The sequence below is a fragment of the Arvicanthis niloticus genome, chromosome 9, assembly GCF_011762505.2.
Source record: "Arvicanthis niloticus isolate mArvNil1 chromosome 9, mArvNil1.pat.X, whole genome shotgun sequence".
NCBI lineage: Eukaryota > Metazoa > Chordata > Mammalia > Rodentia > Muridae > Arvicanthis > Arvicanthis niloticus.
Genome location: NC_047666.1, coordinates 63,882,100 through 63,902,339, shown reverse-complemented (window position 1 = coordinate 63,902,339; position 20,240 = coordinate 63,882,100). Strand labels below are relative to the sequence as shown.

The 20,240-nt window shown below is 45.1% G+C and overlaps 1 long non-coding RNA gene across 2 annotated transcripts in view; it reads left to right on the top strand.

The window, feature by feature from the left end:
• LOC143443538 (uncharacterized) overlaps positions 1–20,240 on the top strand; it is a 45,507-nt gene that overhangs the window by 20,474 nt on the left and 4,793 nt on the right. Inside the window, exons 2-4 of one of the 2 annotated variants that reach the window (XR_013112624.1) lie at positions 14,238–14,348; positions 14,533–15,408; positions 16,256–20,181. This is a non-coding gene — a long non-coding RNA (uncharacterized LOC143443538). Of the gene's footprint in view, positions 1–14,237; positions 14,349–14,532; positions 15,409–16,255; positions 20,182–20,240 lie in introns of those variants that run through there. The other variant, XR_013112623.1, reaches the window with a different exon arrangement.

Here is a 20,240-nt window from a genome sequence, read left to right as displayed (position 1 = left end):
AGTCACACCAGAAGAGGGCATCAGATCCCATTACACATGGTTGTGAGCCACCACATGGTTACGGGGAATTGAACTCAGGACCTCCGGAAGTGCAGTCAGTGCTCTTAACCACTGAGCCATCTCTCCCTCCCCAACACTGGACTTACAAACTCACACTCGAATGTAGTTTGCTATGCTGTGTATGTCTAGCCACTGGGCCCTATGCCTGAAACATTCAGAATGTTGCCTGGGGAAAGGGAGAGGGAGGAGTAGAGGAGGGAGAGGGAGAGGGAGAGGGAGAGGGAGAGGGAGAGGGAGAGGGAGAGGGAGAGGGAGAGGGAGAGGGAGAGGGAGAGGGAGAGGGAGAGGGAGAGGGAGAGGGAGAGGGAGAGGGAGAGGGAGAGGGAGAGGGAGAGGGAGAGGGAGAGGGAGAGGGAGAGGGAGAGGGAGAGGGAGAGGGAGAGGGAGAGGAGAGGGAGAGGGAGTAGAGGGAGAGGGAGGAGAGGGAGAGGGAGAGGGAGAGGAGGGGGGGGGGTGAATGATGTCTGAATGATGAATGACAGGCAGACATTAGCTTGTCTCAGACTGGTCCCTTGCTAACTGGCCTCCCAGAAAAGGGAACGTTTCCAGCTGGGACCTTGTACCATGTAAGTCAGTCCTGTCTGATACTTCTCCAGCTGATAACTCTGACCTGGTCTCTAGCCTCTCTCCCAGTAGCCTTCTGTGTGATTCAATTGAAGCCATAATCCCCCTGGCCAGGAGCAAAGGGCTGATGTATTGCAAAACCTCACATGGCATTCCAGGTTGGTCCCATCACATTAATTGCCTATTGTATGCTGGTGCTACTTAGGGCAGTGTGATCTTCCCTAATCAGAGACCTCAACCACCCTCAAACCCAAGGACAACCTGCCTGGTAAATTCCTGCCTTAGACAGGACAGTGATGACAGGGATTCGTTCACTGCCTGTGCTGGATGGTTTTACGTCAACTTGATGTAAACTAGAGTCACCAGAGAGGAGGGAGCCTCAATTGAGAAAATGCCTCCAAACGATCTGGTTGTAAGGCATTTTGTTAATTAGTGATCAATGGGGGAGAGCCTAGCCCATAGTAGGTAGTGCCATCCCTGGGCTGGTGGTCCTGGGTTCTATAAGGAAGCAGATAGAGCAAGCCATGTGGAGCAAGCCAGCAAGCAGCACCCCTCCATGGCCTCTGCATCAGCTCCTGCCTCCAGAACTCCTGTCCTGTGAGTTCCTGCCCTCAGATCTCTTGATGATGACTGAAACTGTGAGTGAAATGAACTCTTCCCTCTCCAACTTGTTTTGGGTCATGGCGTTTCATCGCAGCAATAGTAACCCTAAGACATTGCCTCTGACTCGTGTGTGTGTGTGTGTGTGTGTGTGTGGTGTTCCCATCCACTTGTGACAAGGGGGACAATGTTCAAGTCAAACTTAGATAATCAGGTTTGGCATCAAACATCTTTACTCAGTGTGGCATCTCACCAGCATAGATACTTGCTGTGTGTGTGTGTGTGTGTGTGTGTGTGTGTGTGTGTGTGTGAGAGAGAGAGAGAGAGAGAGAGAGAGAGACAGAGACAGAGACAGAGACAGAGAGAGACAGAGAGAGACATTGTGTACACATGCCCCATCACAGCATGTCTGTATAGAGGCTAGAGAAAAACATTTGACAGTAAGCCTTCTCCTTTGACCGTGTGGGTTTTAGGGATTAACTTGGGTCATGAGGCTTGACAGCAGGCCATTTTGTTGGCTGAAACTTATTTTTTGAGATAGTGTTTCTCACTGAAACTGGAGCTTACCAATTGGCTAGCCTGGGTGGCCAGTGAGCCCCATGGAAGAATCTTCCCCTTTCCACTTCCCCAGGGATAGAATTAGAGGTTGTGTCTCTACAACAGGTTTTGACATTGGTTCTTGGGACCAAACTTAATTTCTCATGGTTGTGTGCCCAGTACTTTGTACGCTGATCCAGCCTTCAACTGACCTGCTTTTGTGACCAGGAGTGTGTCCCAAGCAACACTACTATTCTTAGAGACAATGGTATGTGCCAACCCACACTGTGTTCAATGCACTGTTGTGTTTACATTTGGTGTGTGTGTGTTCATGAACACGTTACACCATCACTTGTAAGTGTATTTAAATAACATTAGTCATACAATATACAGACATATACTTTTAAATTTTAGTTTGATTATTTTAGTTGCTTACAGAAAAGTTTCAGATATGATAGGGAGGGCTAGAACTTTCCCCAGTGTCAACTAATGTCTTTGACAGCAGACAGCTATGTTTGCCAAATCCAAGCCGTGGGCATGGCTGTACTGTTCTTACCTAACCACACAGACTGAAATCAGAACCCTTGGTTCCAGTGAGGGCTCTTTCCGGTTCCGAGGTCAAAAGCCAGAGCCTAATTGCATTTAATTATCACATCTCTGTTGTCTCCTCCAGCCTCCTCTGGTTTCCCTTGACCTTGACAATTTTAAGGAGCACTAGTCAAGCGCTTGAAGGGTGCCCCTCTCTTTGATCCATCGTAGGTTTGCTCACAATTAAGCTGAGGTTATACGGGTTAATGGGAGCAAGACCACAGAGGGCACAGAGTGTCACACTGGAGGCAGCACACAAGCTGCACAACTTACCATTTGGTTACCAGGTGCCTGCCTGCACCCTTGCTACTACTTTTTGGAGTTTATTCCCTGTAAATGCCATGTTCCAGCCTGAGCTCAGGTGGAGAGGAACTAAATCCTGCCCCCCTAGAGGCATCAGTGTCACCAATTTGTAGACTATATGTCTCTGAGATGGTTATTGATTTGGCTGTCCACACTCACACTGTGCTAGTTTTGACCCTCGACATTTCTTCAGGTTGATTCCTGTGTCCTTCGAGCATGCTCTCCTCATGACTTTGAATATATCTTGGTGAGCACTTTCATACTTTCTAAGCCTACAAAATGTCCTTGATCCATTTTGCATTTTCCTTGTCTACTTCCCCAGCAGGTTTGGGAAGTTGTATTTTAAAACGCATGCTCATTGCTACTAGAGGGTCAGTGCTCCTTGGCTCTTCACCAGACAGAGCTAAGAGGTGTGTGTGCGCATGTGTGCGAGCACGCGTGTGTTTGTGTGTAAACTTGTTTTTTTGTGATTGTTTCTGAATCTATTCATCTGTGTAAATAAACATAACTTTCAAAGTTGAACTAGAATTCTTAAGTTACATTGCTATTACAGTGCTATGCTAGAGGGTTTATTGGGGAGGGGGTAGAGACCTGGCTTGGCAGTTAAAAGCATTCGATGCTTCTGCAGAGGACTTGGTTTTGGTCTTAGCACTCACTGGAGGGCCAACATTTGCTTGTAACGTTAACTCTAGGAGAGTTAACTTCTAGCTTCCAGAAATATTCACATGTATGTGCATATACTTGTGAGCATACACACCCATACACATACATAAAACTAAAAATGAATAAACGTTTGCAGGGTTTATTCTGGTCTTCTTTGGTTACTTTTGAGAAGCTTGACTCTCATTATCTAGAGACCATTTACTAACTTGTTTAAGGCTAATGAATCTGTAACATAAATGTAAAGTAATTTCAAAATCACTATGTAACAGGCCCCTAGACCTTGATTTCATAATGGAAGTACCATTGAAGCCCAGTATGTAGGAAGTGACATCTATCAGAAAGAGAATCTATATCTAATCTATCAAAGTCCATAGTTCTGGGAAAGCCCCTAAATGTACTCTATCAGGGTTTCATTGTTGTGAAGAGACACTACGACCACTGCAACTCTTATAAAGAAAAACATTCAGTTGGGACTGGCTAACAGTTTCGGAGGTTCAGTCCATTATCATCATGCAGGAAGGATGGCAGCCTGCAGGCAGACATGGTACTGGAGGAGTGCAATCTTGATCCACAGGCTGCAGGAGACTGAGTACCACACTGGGCATGGCTTGATCATATATGACCTCAAAGACCCCCTCCACAGTGATACACTTCCTCCAACAGGGCCACACCTACACAAAAGAAGGCCATACCTCCTAATAGTGCCACTCCCTATGGACAAGCATTCAAACACATGAGTCTATGGGGGGGGACATACCTATTAAAACCACCATATGAACTAACCTTCCTTTTGGGTTCCTGTTGTTTTCTGGCTAACTGTTCTTGCTAATTGAGGTGTGTCAACCTAGGATGTGGTTTTTGTACTTAAATAAAGCTAACCCTGAAAAAAGCTTGGGGACTACACTCTGGTCCCAAACACCCGATGTAGTCATCATTCAGATAGTAAAGACACTGGCTTGGGCCCATGTCTGAGTCTTTTCTGGTAGATACCTCCAGCAGCTAAATTGTGTGAACCTAGCACACTGAGTTTTAGACACTTCATATTTTCTAAATATAAGCTTTCTGAAAGTATAGCTCACATATACTAGTTGACACTGGAAAATCAGAATAGAGGTCAACATTTGTCTCCTCTACAGATTAGAAGTAATGCAAACAGCAAATGAATAGTGGTGCCTTGAAGTGACTGACCATGACAGAGCACAGGAATTCATCATTGGAGACATGGGACCACCATGTAGGGTATAAACCATTTGGACAGGAATAAATGTGACCTGGTTCCCTCTATTCTACTCCTTGTATTTTGTAGCTGTGATAAAGAGCCCTGACTAAAAGAAACCTGGGATGTAAAGTTTATTTGGGCCTAAGGATCTAGAGGGTTATGTCCACCATGACTAAGAAGAGGTAGCGAAAAGCAGTGTGGAGGGGGGGCAGCTGTTCACATTTTCTTCCACATAGGAAGCAGAGGAGAAAGAAATGAGAGAGTGAGAGAGATACAGAGACAAAGAGACAGAGAAATGGAGAGAGACAGAGAGATACACACACAGAGACAGACAGATGGACAGAGGACAGACAGACATAGAGAACAGGAATGGAACGAGGTTGTAACATGGAAAAGATTGGCAAAACCCACCCCTAGAGTAGCACATTTTCTTCTGTAAAGCTGTACCTTCTCTTCAAAGAGCATCACCATTGAGAACCAACTACTCAACTACAGGAGCCTATGGGGGACATTTTTCATCCAAACTACCACAGAGAGGAAAGTGGTTTGGTGTAATGTTGCACAATAGGGTTACAGTTTGTAACTAATTTTACCTCTCAGAATAAGAGAGGAATAAGAATAAGAGTTGGAATGCTGCACCACATAGAAATATTTTTGATGGGGATGCTTATTTCTCTGATTTAATTATTACATATCATAGACATGTATCAACTTTCAATCCTTCCCCTTAAACATACACATGCACACACACACGATTTGTCAATTAATAATCAATAAAAGTGTAAGAGCTTCATTTTGAGAAAATTATCATACTAAATTAACCTATGTCAAGAGAATATCTTGTATGTTATTTGGATGTATTATCTGTCAATTAAAAAAACCTATGGCCTATAGGGAAGGGTTGAATAGAAAGTGGAACATATGGTAGGCAGAAAGAATTCTGGGATAGAGCAAGGAGCAGGAAGAATTTCCAGGGAAGATGTGAGGAGACAGATGCATACGTGGTACCTGAGCAGAGGTAACCAACCATATGGCAAAATATAGATTGATATAAATGGGTTATATAAAATTATTAGCTAGTCAGGGAATGAACCTAGCTATATGGCCTAGCTATTTGTAAGTATATTTTGATTCTGAGTCATTATTCTGGAGGCTTAGGGCCAGAAAGAAAACAGCTCGTTACAAACCTGTACCTAGATCAATAAACAAAACTTACCAAAATTTAGAAGCCTGATATGTCTTTCCAGTGACAGAATAGTCACATGTCTCTACAGAGAGAGGTGTTAATTGGACATCTTACATTGTTGTGTGTAAGTTTTAGTTGTTTCTGACCTTTATAGTATGTATTACACTGGGAGCTATATATCTTTCATTTGACTTTAAGCTTGCGAGAGTCATCCTTGATACAAGGGGTTGGGTTCAATCATTTGCATTTGCCTCCTGTCCTTGACCCAACCTTGCATCTGAGGCTCCTTCCCAGAGTCTTGAGCACTTTTCTACAGTATGATTTTAATTTTCACATTATAGCATAAAGCATAATGAGATACTTAGTTAACCCTTTGCCAGCCCCCTAGTCTCTGGATTTCACATTATAAATAATATTTGTCCTGATACTTTAGAAAGATTGATAGGGAAATGGTGAAGTAATACTAATACTTCAACTAAAGTTTTACTTGGAGTTCCATTCTGGCCATTTGTTGTCCAGCAGATCCAGAGGTGTTCATGCGGTGCTGAGGATTATGGGAAATGACACAAGAAGTTCTGCATGAAGAGTTCCAACTGTTCAGGGTGAGAATGTATGCAGGCTGTTTTAAAATATTTCAAACACTATTTCAGAAAGGGAGACAGTCTGTTAAAAATCTGCAACTAAACCAAGTTCCAGAGAAACTCAGTCTAGATCAGTAACTAAGCCTGGATTAGACCCATGAATTTGATCCCACACTCCAGGTTGCTTATGGAAGTCTGGCTGTGATGCACCTCAGTTCTGGGTAGAGGTGGCAAGTATTTCTCCATGTATTTGTGAGATATACATCCCCATGAGATGATCTAACCCGCAGAGGGGCAGTCAGAATAACGACACAAGTGCCCTGATTCTCAGACAGCATACACTCCTTTCCAACACCTCCACACAAGTTCGATACTGTTGGTGATAACGTAGCTTCTCTGATCCCACTTAAGTTGGAGTGGTGCTTTGTCTCAAGTCTTAGAAATAGGTAACAGGCAGGTAGGGAAGAGACACAAAACATTGACGGTCCTTAACAATTTCCTAGACTCAAAGCTTTCCTCAGCGATGTGTGAAGCTAAGCTGTCCATCCAGCTGTGCTACCCCGATTCACTAAAGATGTGGAACTAAAACCCAAAAGCTAATCCCTCTATGGATCAACCTTAAAATGCAACAGATTTTTCAGAGATGATCGGGAAATCTTTTCTGAAAGGGGAGATGCCTGGATCAGATTCTTAAAGGAAGGAAAACAAAGCATACCTCTAAGGCTTAGCTGGGCGGGGAGGGTGCATGCTGGGAAGAAAGCGATGCTTTGTGGTATTTCCTGGATTCCTGATTCATACTTTCCTCCTGAGGTCAGGAGCATCCCTTTCTCCTCTGGCAGCTTGCTTCTGGCACTAAGAAATCTAAGATAAATGAGACAGTCTGTGAACGGAGCCTGAAACAGCTGGTCATTGCTGGACACAACTACAATGCCTGGTCAAACAGGGACATCTGGTTCACGTCCCCAGAGATTTAATAATGGCAGAAAGACCAATAAAGATAATCCAATCAACCACTGGGACCAAAGCTCCCAGGAGCACAAAGCTGGGCTGGAAAGATTGGGTTTCTTTTCCATGGGAGCCGAGGAAAGAGAGGGGCAGGTGAACCAGCTGTGGGCTTGAGCTTCTCAAGCCTTCAGTGTTGGTCTCTTTGACCATGAGGGGCAATCTCTCAGGAAAGCTGGGGGGAGGGGGTGTTCCTGGAAGAGTGTGGGAGATTTTTCACATTCATAATTTGGGGCCACACTCATGTCCTGATCCTCTATAAACTCAGGGCCATGGGAATTGTTAACCCATCATTTGATAGATATTTACTCTACACGACCTGGTGAAAGGACTCCTAGCTAGGGGTGGATCTGGGACAGGAAAGGATTTCTATGCTAGTGCTGGTGCTTGCAAGAAAGTGTTGCCGTCTCTGTATATGCATTTTTACAACTGAAACACGAAGATAAGAGTTTATGTTTCCTAGGACTGTTAGGAACCCGGTACAAAATCATGGGCAAGTTTAGCAGAAAAACGGGACGTTCACATGATCGTCTGTGATACTTAGAACCAAGAGTCTGCTCTGTTACTACAGATGGCACAGAGAACAGAAACTCACTGAAGGTTCTAATATCTTTGGTTTAGCTTCTGGTCTCTAATTCTTAGATTTATTTATTTTTTTTTCTATTAAAAAAGATAAAAGGGAAATAGGCATGTCAGGTATCCATGTTAATCAGCTTTCTGATATAATAACACGATACATGTAATGATTAACTTACAAAGATGAAGGGTTTGCTGGAGCTCATGGTTTTGGAGATTCTACCAAGATCGGGTGTAGGCCAAGGAAGAAGCCAGGGACCTGTAACTATATTTGAGGTAAAATTTCCACTGGTTTAAGGAGAACTCCCATTAGATACCTCCTTCTAAAGTTTTCCTCTTCTCAACAGTGTCTTTCTCCAGACCCAGTTGCTAACAGGCCTGAATTTCTACTCCTTACAGAGGGACCAGTGAGCAAATGGCTGACTAGAAGGGAACAGGGACAAATGGGGTGAGATTCAGACCTAGGACTGGAACCAGCCAACCTCAGAACTTAAAAGGAGGCCCCCCATTTGTTCTCAAGAGGTGCAATTAACCTTCAGCTTCAATGGGTTCTTCAAATGAAGGTATTGAAAGTCAAGGCCAACAGTTTGCTTTTGTTTTCTCTGACTCCCTCTTCTCTCTGGACACCTCGACCATGGGAATTCTCTGGCATTAAAGGAATAACTCCTGATTAAAATTTCCCAGGAGAGTCATGTAGGCACTTAAATAAAATACTTTTAGTGTGATGTGTGTAGTGTGCCATGTGTGTGCTGTGTCTGTATGCATGGCATGTATGTGAGTCGTGGTCTATATGTGTGCTGTGTTGCATGCATGATGCATTATGTGATGTGGTATGTGTGCATGAGTATCTGTATGTGTATGAGTGTCTGTCTGTCTGTCTGTCTGTCTCTCTCTCTCTCTGTCTCTGTCTCTCTGTCTCTCTGTCTCTCTGTCTCTGTCTGTCTCTGTCTGTCTCTGTCTGTCTCTGTCTCTCTCTCTCTCTCTCTCTCTCTCTCTCTCTCTCTCTCTCTCTCTGTGTGTGTGTGTGTGTGTGTTTATTATTTGGTCCTAATGCTCTGGTCTGCATAAGTGTCCAGAGAATATGGTTTTAGAGAGAGCTTAGTGCAAAATGGCCAAAAGGGCCCAGTGACAAGGGCCTCTTTGATTCACAGGAGCGTGACATGAGAATGACCCTTTCATTTAGCTTGCTCTGTTAAGGGCATATTTGTCAGTGGGACCATGGGTCAGATGACAAGGTCTTTCCTAAACTAAAAATAGAGCTGTAAGGGACAAAGAAAGCAAGGGAGGGGTTGTGGGTTGACCTTTTCTACTTGGGAACATGTGTGGAGCTTGCGTGTGGCACAGGGTGAGTAAAACTGGAGTGTGCAGGCTCTCCCATAGCTGCCTGCAGAGACCGCATTCACGAGTGCCCAATAGCACGCTTTAGTGGGGGACCCTGAGAAGTATAAGTCACTGTGTGTCCCCCTTCCTCTTCACCAGCACAGTCACTGCTTCACAGCCAGGGGGAGCAGAGGGAGATGATTGTCACCTCTACATCAGAGTGTGTGCAGCCCTCCAAAATTCAGTCTTTGACTTCGGATTCCTAGAGGAAGCTTATGTTCTGGACAACCCTGAACCGGAACATAGTCTAGAGCAGTGAGGAAACATTGCAGGAAGACTGAGCAGTCAGAATGGGGCAGAAGTGTGCTCTGTGTCATGGAGCACAGCAGGGATGTAAGGCCACCGTGTGATGAGAATAGTGATGGACCATGCCCTTTGATCCCTTCTGACATACAGGTCCCAAATGCCACCTTGGCAATTTCCCCCATCATACATAGGTAGATGAGTGCCAGGGTCAACAGCCTTGCTGGTAAAGTCTAAAGATTCCAGAGGTCACATGCTCTACCTGTAGCCCAACAAAAAGCAAGCATTTTATGCATTTCTGATCATATGCTCATCCCAGTAATTTAGAAGTCTCTGGAAATCAGGCTACAGAGGCAGTGAACTGTAAGAAGAATGAAACATTGTCTGTACTCTCTTTCCATTCCTGAGGTTCCTGTTTCTCTCTCTCTCTCTCTCTCTCTCTCTCTCTCTCTCTCTCTCTCTCTCTCTCTCTCACACACACACACACCTCTGCATCTTTCCTTGTGTCTGCCCTTCTCTGCTTACCTGGGGAACCATGCCTGCCTGCCCGTCCTGTTCCACACCTCTGCACTGGGAGCTCTCCACCCATGCATCATCCTATGAGGCTCTTTCCTTCAACTCCCATTCATGTGTCCTCTGAGTCTCTCAGTCTTATTACCTACAAGAGGCCTGTTCTGTTGGCTGCCATTATTTGGGAAGGGGATCCCTTATCCTACCCATGTTGGGATGTATGAGGGATGTCTAAGCTTCCCAAGTCAAGGTAAACTCAAGGCAAACATCTTGTTCTTTCTAAAGCACGGCTCCCTTGTCAGTAACTTGGGATGATTCATGATGGCCCTGCGGGGTGGTTGGAAGGTGTAACTGAGTAAAAAGTACATGACAGTTTTGGTGTAATGACCACTACACAGGAACACTCTCATTACTGGAGGCTGAGAGTATCATTTGTCTGTCTGCATGTGTCTGCCCTCACCATACCAATTGTTGAATGGGAATACCTGAAGATACAGCTACAATAACAATGTGACCTTCAGGAGCAGCTTGCCACTGTCACCAGCACAACATGGCAGAATGACCTGGTTCACATGACACATTTGTGGCCTTGGTCACCATCCCCTAACCTCACCCGGTAAGGATAAGGACCATAGTGCTGACCTGCTTGGCAGAAGACCTTGGAAAACTGCCTGTGAGTCAGAACACAAGCTCCCGAGGGGACTCTGAGACCATGTGTTCTGTGACCTTCCTGGGGCATTGTCAAGTCTCACACACCGTAAATCTGAATTTGATGAGGATGGACAACAATTGCAGATGCTCCTCTAGAGGGGCAGTGCCAGGAGCCCTGCCCAGAGGGTCTGTCAGTGCTTGTGATGAAGTAATTGGAGGCGGACAGCTGAGTCTATCTTGGTAAACAGATGAAGTCAGTCAACACCCTCAGTAGCAGCCAGCACAGAAGAGGATTGGCCCAAGAGGCCTGCATGCTCTGGGGCCTGCATGCTCCAGGACCCCTATACTTTACACCTTCCATGCTCTGAGACTCTGATCCTCTAGATCCTCCATGCTCTGGGGCTGGCACTTTAGGCAGAAGGAAGAAAACCAGCTCATCCAGTGCCCTCCTTTCATTATTTAGAACCAAAGCCCAAAGAGGTGTATTGGCTTGCCTGAGTTAGACATCCAGAGTACAAGAAAACTCAGGCCCAAGACCAAAGTCTCTCAGATCTCTCTCTCTACTCAGGGGCCAGAACACCAGAACAGGTCTAAGGGATCAGTCTAGGGTAGAATTGTCTGGATGCCTCCAGGGGAAGAGGTGAACATCCATAGTTATGCTGTGACCATTAGACCTGGGATTAAGATATGTATAGTATTTTAATTAATTATTTGAGAATTTCATACATGCATACAATGTATTTTGGTTTATATTCACGCCTTTTTCTGCCCCCAATTCGTCCCAGAGGCACCTCATCCTCTGACCCCTTACAACTTCCTGTCCGTGTGTGTGTGTGTGTGTGTGTGTGTGTGTGTGTGTGTGTGTGTGTGTTATTTGTACTGACCATAAACTCAAGGCCTATCCACTGCAGGGAGGATATTCAACCTATAAGAAACCACATCATTGTTACAGAAAACTAAGTCTCCTTCCTGAAGACATCATCAACTGTCAATAGCTCCTCTGCTGGGAGTGGGGGACCCACGAGCAGCTCCCCTTTCCATGTTGGAGTGCCGACTAGTTTGATCTTGTGTGAGCAGCGACAGCAACCAGAACTTCATGAACACAGTGGCCCCCGTGCTGTCCAAAACCCACTGCTTCCCTCCAGTTCTTCCTAACCTCTGGCTCTTACATTCTTTCTGCGATAGTCTCAGAGCCTTGTGGGAAGGAGCGTCAATACAGATGAATGGGATTTTACTCTGAAGACACAGCATCCCAGTTTGGGGTAGAACCATAAAACATCCTGGTTGAATGAATCTTAACTGTGAGAATGCTCTGACCAAGTCGGAATGCCTCCAGGCCAGCACATGAGGCACGGCACACTCACAACAATTCTGTGGCTGTGCACTGTGCCCTGGGCGGGGAAGAATCAATGACATGCCACACTGACTAGAAAGAGAGGGAGGGTGAAGAATTGAACTTCATTCCAAGGCTCTTGGAAGGCACTCTGTGGTGAGCACAGAAAGAGACAGGTCCTCAGGCAAAGAGAGATGCTAGTATGGTTCACTGTCTCTTGGGTAATTTTATGAAGCTTCAGTCTCCTCATTTGTAAATCAGAATAATAATCTCTTATTGGAAGGCTTCGAGATTAGATGGTAGAAGGTACTTCATGGGGCATGGGAACATTTCGAGCCATTATCTCTCCATGTGAAGGACAGTAAATTTCAAGAGCCCCTGAAACTGATGCTGGGTGGATCCATCACTCCCAGAATCACTGCGAAGGGATGTTATGCTTTGTACCAATCCTGTTAGGCCTGACAGTACCCGAGTGTCCAGTAGTATCTGGCCTGCCTACAGCAGTCCATTATACCAGAGTCTGCTCGGCAGAATCTTGGCTGCACCTTGTATTGCTGTTCCCCACAAGGGGGAGATAGTGGAGCATGCCAGCCAGAGAAGCAAATGAAAGATATACATGGCTTCTAGCCTAGCCCTCTCCCATTAATGCTATTTCTTGTGTGCTCACTGAATCACTTCAGAAGGTCTCCATGGGGACCATGCCCTAACCCTCTTTTCTTTATCCACCCAGTTCCTTCTCCTCACCTTCCCATTTTCCCCTATGACCTTTCTTCTTTCTTCCGTTCTTCCTAACTTGAACATTTCTATCAATATGGCACCTCTTCAGGTCTCTATGCTGTCTCTGCAATTTTCTGTGGTTGGATGGGTGCATTTTCCTTTCCCTTCTAGTGGGAAACAGCATTATTTACATGATAGGAGCTGACTGGTCCACAGAGACGTTCACACTAAGAACAGTGTGAAGAAAGGAGACAGCTGGCTGAAAAGAGAGAAGGGATTTGGGGAATTGAAATGCCTTATGATATTGGGCTCCGACGTGGAAAATTCGCTGCTCTGCATTGCTGAGATGCCTTGGCATTAGAGGAGAAGGGGAATCAGCGATTTTTTAATTCTTGGCCCAACGATTTGTAGGTTTTAGGAATGACACCCATGATGCAGGGCCTTGATTGCGTCTTCCTTGACAGTCTGGGCCTCTCTGCTGATTCTTCAGGCCATCATCTTCAGAAGAGATGGACTCATCATTTAGAGAATGACTTGTCTTTGATTATTTTCCCATCTCTTTAGGAGCAAGGGGTGACTCCTGCAAAGCAGTGGGCTGTATTGGGAAGCCTTCGGGACCCGCAGCCAAGAGACTGGCTTGCCAGCTACCTCTCTTACTCACTTGCTGAGAACTTGTAAGGACAGCCACTTATCCCTCTGACCTTCCTATTCCTCTGCCAGGGAGGGGACAGATGAAGTCTGGTCATTTCTAGGACACAGTTCCAAGCAGTGTTGTGGCTATCACATTTACTCAAGCACCACCCACAGACTCAGAGAGTTATGGCAGGAAAATTACAAATTTTTTTAAAATTATTACTAAAGACCCTATTAGTTCATAATTCCTAAGTGGCACTTTGTTTTCAGAAAGCCTTGGAATCTGTATCCTTGCCCCCTTTGCTATGGACCAGGTTCCCCTCTGCTTCCCAGGGCAGTAAACCATCAGGACGAGGTCATCTCTAGGCTCCCTACTGTCTAATTCAGTTCAGTCTAGTGGAGCACAGTCTAAGCTGTAGGGACTTTTCAGTCTTGGCTTCTGACCACTCTTCTGCTTGCCCCATTACTAGAACACTGCAAACACAAGCAGATGCTTCCTCCCAACTCTGAATCCTTGGACTTGACCCATGTGAGAAGATGGGGTTCACCATCACCAGAATCCTCTCAGCGTCCCCTTATGCACATTTTCAGAGTTCCTCTCCATAGCACATTGGTTCTGAAACTTTTGTCTTTCTTTCCTAAAAATATTTGAGAGCCATTTCTCCCTCCCTCCCTCCTTCCCTCTCTCCCTTCCTCCTTTCTTCCTTCCCTTTCTCTGTCCCTCCCTCCCTCCCTCCCTCCCTCCCTCCCTCCCTCCCTTCCTCCCTCCCTCCTTCTCTCCCCAGCCTATCATCCTAATTCTTAGTTCAGTAATGCCATCTCATTTTCCAGCACCTCTTACCTGTTACTGTCCTTCCTAACTACTGTTGTTTTGCCACTTCTCCCTTTTAGGTCTCACCTTAGGAAGGTCTCTGGAGGGTCATCACATGCCATTGGTGCTCTGTACCCATTCATGTGCGCGCTGAGCCTCCTTCAAATGGCTGATCTGGGAATCACTACCAGGTAAATACAAAACATACAATATGTGTATGCATACGTGCATGCATTCCTCTCTCTCTCTCTCTCTCTCTCTCTCTCTCTCTCTCTCTCTCTCTGTGTGTGTGTGTGTGTTAAGCACCTCTGTCTAGACATTTTGCAGCTTGCCTGTTCCAAACCTACTTACAAGTGTGTCTTTTTCTCTGCTTAGACAAAATACCCGACAACGGCAGCCCATGGAAGGAAAGGCTCATTTTGGCTCACAGCTGGAAGGTGCATCCCACCATGGGGAGTGGGATATGTCAAGGCAGCAGGATGAGCAACTGACTACATAATGTCCACAGCCAGGAAGCAGAGTGAGATGTTCAGCATACCTTCTCTTTTGTGTGCTGTCTGAGACCCCAGCTCATAGAAAGGTGCCACATGTATTCTATAAGTCTCACTTCTAATAGTCTCCCTCCCTCTATCAAATCTTTGTGGAAACCCATGTCCAGAGCTGTGTTTCCATGCTGATTCTAAATCCCATGAAGTTGGCTCTGAAGATCAACCATTGCAGAAATGGCTTCTGGATTTATTGATTTATAAGAAAATGAAGAATTTCCTTGTTCCTCATGCCATTTGGTTAGTACTTACTGTCTAAGACCTCACTGAGGAAATGGAAGCCAATGATGGGCATTCCGCTGCCAAGAATATATCTCATGTCTTGCCTTCTGTTTCTGCTTCTTAATTCTCCCCCTCATGTCTTTAACTTGGAAATGCTGAAGAGTCAGGAAGGCTTGGGGATTTCATTCCAGTGAAGCTCCATCCTCAAAAAGGAGGCTTTTCAATCCAGGGAATGCCTTGGAAGATGGTGTCACTTCCAACAGTGTTTTCCACAGAAGGAATTGGGTGGGAGCCTTGTCCTACAAGGGTGGAGAAGCTTGCAGCAGAAGCCAACTTCTGCATGTCCAGGTGGTCATTTGTTTTTACACAGACCCATTCTGAGCTTGGAGCATTGCCCTCTCCTTGCCTACTCTCCTCCCACCATCAGGAACCAGGACTCGGGTCACGTTGTCATCCATGCCTTGTATTCGATATCGTATTGTAGGTAAGCCAACTGAAGTGTTTTAATGACAGGATCCCTGCTGGTGAGTGTATCAGCATTTTTTTCTTGTTTCCTGGAATACAGAACTTTGCACAAATGAGGATATTCTACAGCTTTACAAGACACATGGTAGTAAGATTTACCTAATAAACCTTCTCTGAAGGGATGGGCGATAGCTCAGTCAGTGAGCTTTCTGAGCCTGCTTCACAAGCATGAGGGCCTGAGTTTAATTCCCCAAACATAGCCAAAGAAGGGAGAGGAGGATGATGAAAAGGAAGAGGATGAAGAAGGAGGAGGAGGAGGAGGAGGAAGAGGAGGGGGATGAGGAGGAGGAGGAGGAGGAGGAGGATGAGGAGGAAGAGGAGGGGGATGAGGAGGAGGAGGAGAAAGCCAGCTATGGTTATACATGCTTATAATGCCAGTGATATGGAGGCAGATTCCTGGAGATCCTTGGCCAATTAGCCTAGCTTGATGACCTGCAGGCAAATGAGAGACCCTGTGTCATGTGGTGGATGACAATGTTCTACTCTCTAGTCCAGGACAGTTTCTATCTCACGAGCCTCCTTCCATGGTAGGGTTTCAGTTGTGTGCCATGGTATCCAGTGCCTCTGGCCCTTCTCTGTGTTGTATTATCAATAGATCTTAAAAGCAGTTACTAACAGTCCTTAATTTACAATCTTCAGTTCTCTCTCTGAACGTAATGAGGACTCTACCTTTAACAGAGCCAAAGTGTGGTCCCTAGTTCGCAGACCTTGCTAGGCACAAGGTGTGTTAGGTTACAACTTCATATAAAAAGGAGTCTGTTATATAGATGACTGCCGTCTCTTTTTTCACCCCATTTGTTCCCCAGTATAAAGGCATTGCCAGCTTATTTTGTGCACCAACTCAACAATGACTCCATTCAACAAAAGCAGACTAGAATTTATTTTCCAGCACCTTTCTTCAGAGAAGAAAAAGACAAGGCAATCTTCTAGATTCTATTAGATGTTTTCAGTACAAAGTTCCTTTGGGTACTGTGTCCTTAGGCTACAGAACTGGTTCCAACTTCTACCTGGGAGGCCTCCATCTTCTCCTTTTTTTTGTTTTGTTTTTTGGGTTTTTTTGAGACAGGGTTTTTCTGTGTAGCCCTGGCTGTCCTGGAACTCACTCTGTAGACCAGGCTGGCCTCGAACTCAGAAATCCGCCTGTCTCTGCCTCCCAAGTGCTGAAAGGCATGCCTTCCAAGTGGATTAAAGGCATGCGCCACCACCACCCTGCCCTCCATCTTCTCCTTAGAGGCAGTAGGACACTTTCTCCAGGTGACTAGATCTGGGCTGAAGCGATGAGAAGACTATAACACCCCATTCAGGGGCAGATGGCTTTGTAGAGCAATGATTCTCAACCTACGGCTAAAGACTCCCTTAGAGGTCAAACAACCCTTTCCCAGGAGTCACCTAAGACCATCAGAAGTATCAGATATTTGCATTACAATTCCTAAATTATGAAGCAACAACAAAATACTTTTGTGGTTTGGGGTCACCATGACATGAATTGTATGAAAGGGTCACAGCATTAGGAAGGTGGAGGAACCACTGTTCTAGAGGCTTCTCCAATTTGCCTCTTTCCCTCAGGAAATCAAAGCAGTAGGTTTGCTGACCAGCAAGCTGTCAGCGTCATGTCCCAGCCTTTAAGAGAAGAGATGACCGTAACTTGTGAAAGTCCCTCATGACATGCTCAGGCCCTGGGACTTGGAAAGCTTTCCTAGGAGGCTGTTTCTGTTCATTACCCCTCCAGCTTGCCCAGGGAGAATGATGTCTTTTTCTCTTTGAGACTTTCCATGGCTTTCTAGCTTCTTTTCTCTTGCTGTGATAAACACCATGACCAAAAGCACCTCATAGAGGAAAGGGTTAGTTGGCTTATCAGTTACAGTTCATCATCAGGGGACACCAAGGTGAGACTCTGAAGGCAGAAACCAAAGCAACGGCTGTGGAGTACAGCGTGTGCCAGCTTGCTGCCCCATTCACACTCTGCTTCCTTTCTTAAATAGTTGGGTACTGCCAGAGGTTACTGTGCGCAGTGGTCACACCCTCCTTCATAATTTAGCAACCAAGACAATGTCCAACAGATATGCCCACAGACCAATCCAATGGAGCCAATTCCTCCACCAGAAAAGTCCGTACAACTCAGTCTGTTTCTTCTCTATCTCCAGCATTATGATAGTTGTCTATTATCAGACATGGCTGGGAGATACTTTTCAGTCAAAACTTATTGCCTTCTGCCTCCTGGGAAAGCAGTGGAGGCAATAGCACTGGGCCTAGTGCTGTGAAGACCAGAGCTCTGTAAGGGGCAGTGACAGGCTCAAATGCCCCAGAAGAGTCACTGTTAAATCCACTTCTGAGTGAGTACCTGCCTGCCATGTAGTGAAGTCAGCCCAGAATCATGGAGAAGCTCTCTACCCAAGACAGTGAGAGAACATTAACCACCACCTCCCCCACCAGAACATCCCATTTCCTCAACTGTTTAAGTTGCACAAAGTCACACTTCTAACAAAACATTTTGTTATGTGTATTAATAATATAGTATTAAAAAGAATCCCATCACCTCATTCACTGATCATATATGACCAAATAGACCCCATGACTAGCCACGTCTGCCAAGCATAATGAATGACCAGTCAAGTGTAAGCCTGCCTAAACCCCTGGGTCTGATCTTCTCCCATCATAACAGGATTATAAGGTACTTAGCTCCCTCCACTACCAATGGAAGCAGATTTGTTCTCTCTCCACAGAAGCTATTGTAGGGGCAGCCGAGAGGCAGTAGGCTTCATCATTTGTCACTTTTTTGGAGAGCGTTGACTTTGATCTGGGGATAATGTGGTATGTTTGAAGGAGAAATAAGCCTTTTGTCTAAGCTGGGGAACAAAGGGCAGGACTCAGACTCCGGAAGCATGGATTTACTTTCCTATGGCAATCTCACAAATTCACACAACTCACCATCAATTCAGAAAGAAACAAAGAAGGGGCTTCAAGAAAGCTCCCAGCTGTTGGATACTCGTTAAAATGAGGAGAGAGATGAGAATGGAGTGAGGGGGGCACTCAGACAGGAGAGGAAGAAAAGAAAGAAGGAAGAACAGAGACAAATGAGAACAAGAAAGGAAGGAAGGAAAGGTAAAAGGGGATGAAGAAGGAGAGGAGAAGGAAGAGTGGGAGAGGAGACAAGGAAGGGAAGAGAGAAAAGCTGGCTCTTGGGTTGTAGACATGTTTGTGACCTCATTATGGTGTGAAACAGGTAGCCCTTCCTGATGGCTAGCCAGTGCCAGGGACGTGAGAATGTTCTTCCAGGCCACAGATTCTTCAACCGTGGCCTGGCTGGCCTCTCTGAAGACCTGATTACCTTTAGATGCCTCCAGAGTTCCACAGGGAATTAACTGAACTTGAGGAGGGATACTGCAGGAGCTGCTACCCTTCTCCCCCGCCCCCCCCCCATGTTCTCTTTTTTTCTCCCTTCTTTCTCTTCCTCTTTCTTTTCTTTTATGAGACAGCCTAGGCTAGCACCCAAGAATCCCTCAGTGTATGCTTCTTTACCCCTGGTATTGCAAGCATGGATTCTGGTCCCTGTGTTTTCAAGGCAAGTCTTTTAGCAGCTTAGCTTTCTCCCCAGCCCACAGCTTTGGGTTTCAATGTTAATAATTTACTACAATTGTCTAGTCCTTTATATCCTGTTAAATAGGTATTTGTAACTGAGTGTTTAAAATGTAACATACAGATTTCAGTCTGATTCAGCAGAAACAGGGGCAGACTTGAAAATCTCTATCCACTTTTCATTGTCTTTACAACACATTTCAATTTCAACTTGACTCTAGTTAAGGAAGAACTGTTTTCTGAAGGTTTTAAGGTGTGATTCTAATTTTCTCCCAAATGGGAGATAAACCTTCATACACACACACACACACACACACACACACACACACACACACCTCTGATACTCTGATGCCTTTTTTGGGTCTTTTCTGCCAGCCCACCTGATCAATCCCAAGCACAGATCAGGCAAGAACATCTCTATAACACCAATCACCGGGATGACGTTCAAGGTTCTCCTTGGATGTTTAGAAGAGTACAGGTTTTACAGCTCAAGAAACAAGCTTATGCTCAAATGTCCATGAAAATGTTATAAAATACTCTTTTCCAGTACTATCTTGTAACAAAGTTGGACAAGAAGTGTTACCAGATGTGAAGTTTTGCATAAAGCCACAATTAAAACAGGGTGATGTTGCCATTAGGACTGACCTATTGGCCAATGACATGCAACACAGAGTTTAGAAATGGACCTATATGTACATGGGCCATGTTACTTTTTGGGGGTGGAGTGGGGGAATCGCCTATTTAATGAAGGAAGGAAAGTCTAAACAAACCATTCAGAACTAGTTCCCACACAGGGGCCAGGAAGTGGTAAACACCACCTCATACCTTACATGGACCACAGAGCAAATGTAAACATTTTAAGGTTTCTAGAGGACAATGAGAGAAAGCAGGATTATGGACTGGAAATGTTTTGTCAGGACACTCAAAATAGTAAGTCTAAAAAAGAATCAGATAGATTGGGTTTTATAAAGCTAAAATTTTCTTCTCATCACAAATACAACTAAGACAATTGAATGACAGTAGTAGACCTGTCTGAGTTATGAAACAAATGTTTTTCTAGTTCTTGTTCTGTCATATATGTTTTTTTTGGGGGGGGGGTTTGGTGGTGGATATGTATATAAAATCTATTTTATATTAAAAGTAACATTAATGTGAAGCTTCCATTTTGAATGCCTATTGTAACTGTGTATAAGTTCATTAAGTCATTTAGTGTTT